The 7,500-nt window shown below is 40.9% G+C and overlaps 1 protein-coding gene across 4 annotated transcripts in view; it reads right to left on the reverse strand.

The window, feature by feature from the left end:
- LOC124036186 (protein piccolo-like) overlaps positions 1-7,500 on the reverse strand; it is a 102,734-nt gene that overhangs the window by 13,860 nt on the left and 81,374 nt on the right. The gene's annotated exons all lie outside the window — the stretch shown is intronic.

A 7,500-nucleotide genomic window follows, 5' to 3' on the forward strand; every position in this document is an offset into this window, starting at 1 on the left:
ACAGAGACATAAACCATCAGAGAAACAGAGACATAAACCATCAGAGAAACAGAGACATAAACCATCAGAGAAACAGAGACAGAAACCATCAGAGAAACAGAGACAGAAACCATCAGAGAAACAGAGACAGAAACCATCAGAGAAACAGAGACAGTAACCATCAGAGAAACAGAGACAGAAACCATCAGATAAACAGAGACATAAACCATCAGAGAAACAGAGACATAAACCATCAGATAAACAGAGACAGAAACCATCAGATAAACAGAGACATAAACCATCAGAGAAACAGACATAAACCATCAGATAAACAGAGACATAAACCATCAGAGAAACAGAGACATAAACCATCAGATAAACAGAGACAGAAACCATCAGATAAACAGAGACATAAACCATCAGAGAAACAGAGACATAAACCATCAGATAAACAGAGACAGAAACCATCAGATAAACAGAGACATAAACCATCAGAGAAACAGAGACATAAACCATCAGATAAACAGAGACATAAACCATCAGAGAAACAGATACATAAACCATCAGAGAAACAGAGACAGAAACCATCAGAGAAACAGAGACATAAACCATCAGATAAACAGAGACATAAACCATCAGAGAAACAGAGACATAAACCATCAGATAAACAGAGACAGAAACCATCAGAGAAACAGATACATAAACCATCAGAGAAACAGAGACATAAACCATCAGAGAAACAGAGACAGAAACCATCAGAGAAACAGAGACATAAAGGGAAGGAGATAAAGAAAGACAACATTGAAACATAAAGACATGGTTTATTTACCACTGCCTATTGTTAAAACACAGATCAAACAGTCCATTTATACTGAGCTAGAGAGAATACACGCGTCAAACGTTTGATTTATGACCCTATGTCCGGGTGACGTGTGCATGCCCATATTTGGGCATCCGGTCAGGACATCCTGGTGCGAAGTTATCACATGGTTATGCCCATATAAGGGCATCTTGTTCCTGTTGTCATGCGTTAGAGTGTGTGTTAATTTATGCATATATTGCATCTATTCCTTTGAAGTTGTCATGATGGTTGATATGTTGGGACCTCGTTGAACTGGGGGGTATGTGTTTGAACATTTCACCCCCTATTTTATTGACCTTAGGACTGTTGTCTGTGAAACAGGAATGTCCGGGAATATTGTGGGGAGCAGATGCATTATACAGTGGGGCAAAAAAGTATTTAGTCAGCCACCAATTGTGCAAGTTCTCCCACTTAAAAAGATGAGAGGCCTGTAATTTTCATCATAGGTACACTTCAACTATGACAGACAAAATTAGAAAAAAAATCCAGAAATTCACATTGTAGGATTTTTAATGAATTTATTTGCAAATTATGGTAGAAAATAAGTATTAGGTCAATAACAAAAGTTTATCTCAATACTTTGTTATATACCCTTTGTTGGCAATGACATAGGTCAAATGTCTTCTGTAAGTCTTCACAATGTTTTCACACACTGTTGCTGGTATTTTGGCCCATTCCTCCATGCAGATCTCCTCTAGAGCAGTGATGTTTTGGGGCTGTTGCTGGGCAACATGGACTTTCAACTCCCTCCAAAGATTTCCTATGGGGTTGAGATCCGTAGACTGGCTAGGCCACTCCAGGACCTTGAAATGCTTCTTACGAAGCCACTCTTTCGTTGCCCGGGCGGTGTGTTTGGGATTATTGTCATGCTGAAGACCCAACCACGTTTAATCTTCAATGCCCTTGCTGATGGAAGGAGGTTTTCACTCAAAATCTCACGATACATGGTCACATTTATTCTTTCCTTTACGCGGATCAGTCATCCTGGTCCCTTTGCAGAAAAACAGCCCCAAAGCATGATGTTTCCACCCCCATGCTTCACAGTAGGTATGGTGTTCTTTGGATGCAACTCAGCATTCTTTGTCCTCCAAACACGACGAGTTGAGTTTTTACCAAAAAGTTATATTTTGGTTTCATCTGACCATATGACATTCTCCCAATCTTCTTCTGGATCATCCAAATGCTCTCTAGCAAACTTCAGATGGGACCCCCTGTCTACAAGTTAAAAGTTAAATGAATATGACGGGGAGCTTATAGAGGGATATTTTTATGAGAAGGAACTACAGAAGTTACAGATGGGTAAAGACAAAGTATTTCACGTGGAGGAGTTTCTAGATCAGAAGAGAGAAAAGGGTCAAAAATTAATGTTGGTCCGTTGGAAAAACTGGCCTCAAAAGTTCAACAGTTGGGTATTAAAGCAAGATGTGGTGGAGGCATCGGGGGTTAACTTAAACTCTCATGCATGATAAATACAACATCATTCAAGTGTACACAGGAGTGCATCATGGAACACAGCGGCTTCTACCAGTAATACGTCTGCACATATATATCGTAATAATCAGAGTTTGAATTATACAACCAATTTTCCAAAGCCTATAGAGTTATCAGAAGGCCAGGGAAGTAGGTTTCAGCGAGATTACATACCCCCATAGCTGGTATAATATCAAGGATAAGGACCGTTACTTTTTTTGCAAAAGGATATCGGAACCTCTGAAACTTGTAAAGAATAAAAAAGGGTTCTATAGCACCGTCGACAGGATCGTCTCAGAGTTGAACGAACTCCTAACCCTGAACAATATGGATATACTCTTGATCTACAACCCTATACGTACATAAACGTGTACAATTCTCAGGAGATGCTGCCGGGGGAATAAAGACCAGCGGTAATTTAGCCTAAATGTTGGAGATGGGTCCCAATAAATGGAAGTATGTGAAAGATAAATTATGCCTATTCCCGGCGGTTAGACATGCAGGGTTTTACAACATATTTGTGTATACCGACATCATATCCTATCAAAGGGTAGGAGACAGTTATGTGCTCCTCCTGAGAACAGTTCATATAGAGGGAAAGGATGGTGATGTAGTCACTGTTAACTATGACAAGCCACACTATGTACCTGTAAGCAAGAAATATATTGAAAACATTCTGGTTGAGCATAAAACAGATCAGAACGAAAACATTGAATTTACTTATGGTAAAACTATTATAAAACTCCACTTTAGACCCAGCAAAACCTCTCTACATATCTAATATATTATTAATATTATATATATATTTTTATATATAAACATAATACAAATAAATTAAATGGTTATGGTACACAACCAGTATCTCGACCCTAACCGCTATGTCTCATACTATGTTGATGAAGTGGGTAATGGATTACCAGGCTATCATGGATCCCCGACCATTTACGGTCCAGGGATAGGAGGTATATTTCGTAACCTCTTCAGGATGGTTTTACCGTTTGTGAAGAGAGGCCTCAGCATACCCAAACCACATTTAAAATCAGCGGCTAAAAATATTGTAAGTGAGGTTGTAGCCAATGTAAGTGAGGTTGTAGCCAATGACCAGAAGGGCGTCATGCCGAGCATCAAAAAGGCTCTGGGCATATGATGTTGTCTCGAAGACCAAATAATAGAGACCTCCGGGTATAAGGCACATTTTCAATAGATAGGTCCAGTTATGTGGAGAAAGCCCCACTCTCCGCCATTACAGACAACAGTCCTATAGAATTTTTCATACCAGGCCACGGTGACAACCATCTGGACCTCAACAACACCTTGGTGCATTTGCGACTAAAATTAACCAGGGCCAAGAATGAGTTTTGTCTGATGTCTGCCCAAGACGGTGACTTCAGTTTAAAAGTGTTGGGGGCAACGCTTTTTATTTAAAAAGTGTCTGTATCTCTGGCAGCGGTTTGTCTGGGTCACTCACAGGCTTTGATGAAAGGAAATGCCCTTTACCCTCTCCAAAGAATTACCATGAAAACCTTTAGCATGCCTGTGGGCAGTAGAATCTGCAGTCAAGAAAACCTTTTTCTAGGCCCTTTACCACGATACATGGTTATAGGTTTGGTTGATCACGCCTCGTATACGGGCAGCTTACATAAAAAAACTTTAATTTTCAACACTTTAATGCAGAGTATGTAGCTCTCTGTCAGGACGGACGTCAGGTCCCTGCTACGGCTTTCTAACCTTAATTTAATAACAACATATCTGTGCGAGAATGTTACAATCTATTCCTGGCTATCGGGAGGCATCTAAAAGATCTCTCTTTATCTATTGACAGAAATAATTTTGCAGAGGGTTACACATTGTATGCTTCAATTTATCACCTAATGATGACACCTCAGGAAATCTGTCTGTGGTGTCCCAAGGTAACCTCAGGCTGGAAATGCGTTTCCGTACACCTTTAGCCTGTACAGTTAGCATGATTGTTTACGCACGCTCTGATTCAATCTTGGAAGTGAATGCTCGAAGACAAGTCTCAGTGGATTATTATTAAGGATCGTTGAGCAAAGACATGAATACCCAAGAGCTGGAGGGGCTCATAAACCGCTTGATTGGAAAACAATTTTGTGGAGTGTGGGCTTGTGATGAATTACCTATTGAGAAATGGCCGGAGTGGCCATTTTGTGTTCAAATATGTGTCCTTTAAGACCGTGTAATCAAGGTGTATGCTCATGTCAAATGTTTCAAGAATGCCACAAATGTTAAATTGCTTAATTGTTCAAGTAAAATGTATTGAATTTAATCATAGTCATTCAAAAGTCATTCAAAAGTCGAACCACCCTGAGAGATCGGGATTAGGATAAGGTCGGGAGACGTTCAGGGGGGTAAATTAGTTATTATCATCCCTTTCAAAGGGGGAGGGGTTGTTGGGACATCTTTAGGGGTACTGTAGCTCGTTGAAGTTTTTTGTTTTAAAGTTTGAATCTGTTGACAAAGCTTATAGTTGGGTACACCAGAGAGGGGAATGTTGAGGATTGCCAGGGCCTTAAGAAACCGACGCCACCCGGGAGAGGTCTTCTGTCATTAGCAACCTTGTGGGCTGCAGTAGTACTTTTAAGCAAGTCCATCATATGGGAAACCTTGACAACATCGCCCTGAAGGATAAACTCTCCTTTGTCATTCCAAGTAGTGGTCCCCTTTGAGTCTTTTATCTTGTTCATAATATATCTAACATTTTTCCTGTTACGTGCCGGAACATGTGTCAACATGTCATGCATAATGTTATTTTCAACAGGCATTTGATCTTCAACCAGTAATATCGCAGGTACAGGTATTACAGGGGCTTCGCTTTCTCTAGGTGCGTCATCTTTTAAATGGTCCGGCAGGGAAAGCAATAAATGGTTGTTCTCTCCTTGTTTTACCAAGGCCAAATACCTTCGCAAGAGGTTTGTGTATTTTTGGACCTTTTCATAGGGGTTCAATCCTTTTCGGTTCAAAATATCCTTCATGGCCGTATCCAAATAATTTCCAAATAATTTCCCGCTGTTTGTCCACGATTTATGGCGCTTTGGTAGCATCCTCATAGCTCTCCATAAAGTAGGATTTCCATCCCGGGTACATCTGCTGAGCTAGAGTGTTAATTTGTAGTTTGTCTCTAGGGCTTTTGGACAAAACCATGTAATTGGTGTTCAAACTAATGGTATGGCTATTTTTACCTTTGTGAAACACATTCTGCACCAGGTAAAGCACAGACAGGTTTCTATGATGAGTATATTGGGTAAAAGCTTGTGCAATTTCAGGATGTTCGCTACCTGTAAATAGCATATCGTCCAAAACCAGCAGATTATTTTTACGAGGAGGGAGAAGTTCATCATCAGACAGGGATTCTGGTATTCCTTCAACAAACGTGATTTTTATTTTCTTCAACAGTTCATCATACAAAGTTGATAACACCACACAATATTGTCAGGTGTCTGAGATAATACATGTTCAGAATTCTCTGAAATAGTTTTTACAAATCAGTTTTTACCGCTATTGGATGGGCCTGCGATTCAGGCTGTAAATGGTAGTTGCAACCTGGGATCAAAACCTTCTACAGCAGCCAATATATCTGAAGCTTTAAGACACACGGGGCCTGTAACATCAGTCAGTAACCTGGGGTCAAAACCTTCTACAGCAGCCATTATATCTGAAGCTTTAAGACACACGGGGCCTGTAACATCAGTCAGTAACCTGGGGTCAAAACCTTCTACAGCAGCCATTATATCTGAAGCTTTAAGACACACGGGGCCTGTAACATCAGTCAGTAACCTGGGGTCAAAACCTTCTACAGCAGCCAATATATCTGAAGCTTTAAGACACACGGGGCCTGTAACATCAGTCAGTAACCTGGGGTCAAAACCTTCTACAGCAGCCATTATATCTGAAGCTTTAAGACACACGGGCCTGTAACATCAGTCAGTAACCTGGGGTCAAAACCTTCTACAGCAGCCATTATATCTGAAGCTTTAAGACACACGGGGCCTGTAACATCAGTCAGTAACCTGGGGTCAAAACCTTCTACAGCAGCCATTATATCTGAAGCTTTAAGACACACGGGGCCTGTAACATCAGTCAGTAACCTGGGGTCAAAACCTTCTACAGCAGCCATTATATCTGAAGCTTTAAGACACACGGGGCATGTAACATCAGTCAGTAACCTGGGGTCAAAACCTTCTACAGCAGCCATTATATCTTTAGCTTTAAGACACACGGGGCTTGTAGCATAAGTCAGTAGCCAAAGGGACAATGTGGTCCCGTCAGGCAAAAGCAGTCTCTTGTCATAGACTACCCTGAATCTTTTAGTAAGTGGGGCATTCCTTGATGGAAACCCTTTTTATCCCTAACAATCTTTTTGTAGGAGCTCAAAATCGCCAAGTCACTATTCCGGTCGTTTATGAACCCCTCGACCAAGCGTGTGATTGATTCCAAGTTTACACGTGGGGCTATTTTCATAGTTTTGAGTCACGCCTTTGGCTTTCAACACCATGTGATTGTCTTTAGTCCTAAAAGCATAGCTTTTGGAACCACAGGAGGACCATTCTGTGAAATGGTCCCCATCTTCGAGTTCACTCGTTAAACCACCCAGATAGTTGCTAAGTGGGGTTTCCAATCACCCTGTTCGCTTACATTGAACCCACTTCTTGTTACGTCTCCATTGCACCAGGGCAATGTCTTGACTCAAGAATGAAAAATGTGAAATTTCGTACTGATCTGAAAAAACTAATTCCAAAAATTGTTTGGGGTCTTTAATGATCGACGTTGTTAGCATATTGCTTCTCTGGGAAAGCTCCCCCCAACAGATTTATTTTGGTTTTGTTGACCTCTATTCTGTCTGGGTCAAGAAGTATGCCTTCTCTGTCATGATAGTCTTGAATGTACTTGTCTTTGCTCTCTTGATCTGTGACTAATGCAGGACAGCCTGAAGACATTTGCTTGCATCTCAAGAAGGTCTTTATGTATTGTATCTGTATCTCATTTCCTGGAAAAGTTCTAAACTTCAAATAATTTGGCCACACGATACCCCATCTCTAGAGCCTTAGAAAATTCAACTGTGACCCATACACCTGTCAGGGCTCTTTCTTGATCTGAGTGATCACAAGGGTTCTCCTGGCTGTTGTTTTCACTGCAGGTGCGACAAAGGGGAAATAAAAGTTTTCCTTGAG

This window comes from Oncorhynchus gorbuscha, linkage group LG01, assembly GCF_021184085.1.
Source record: "Oncorhynchus gorbuscha isolate QuinsamMale2020 ecotype Even-year linkage group LG01, OgorEven_v1.0, whole genome shotgun sequence".
Taxonomy (NCBI): Eukaryota; Metazoa; Chordata; class Actinopteri; order Salmoniformes; family Salmonidae; genus Oncorhynchus; species Oncorhynchus gorbuscha.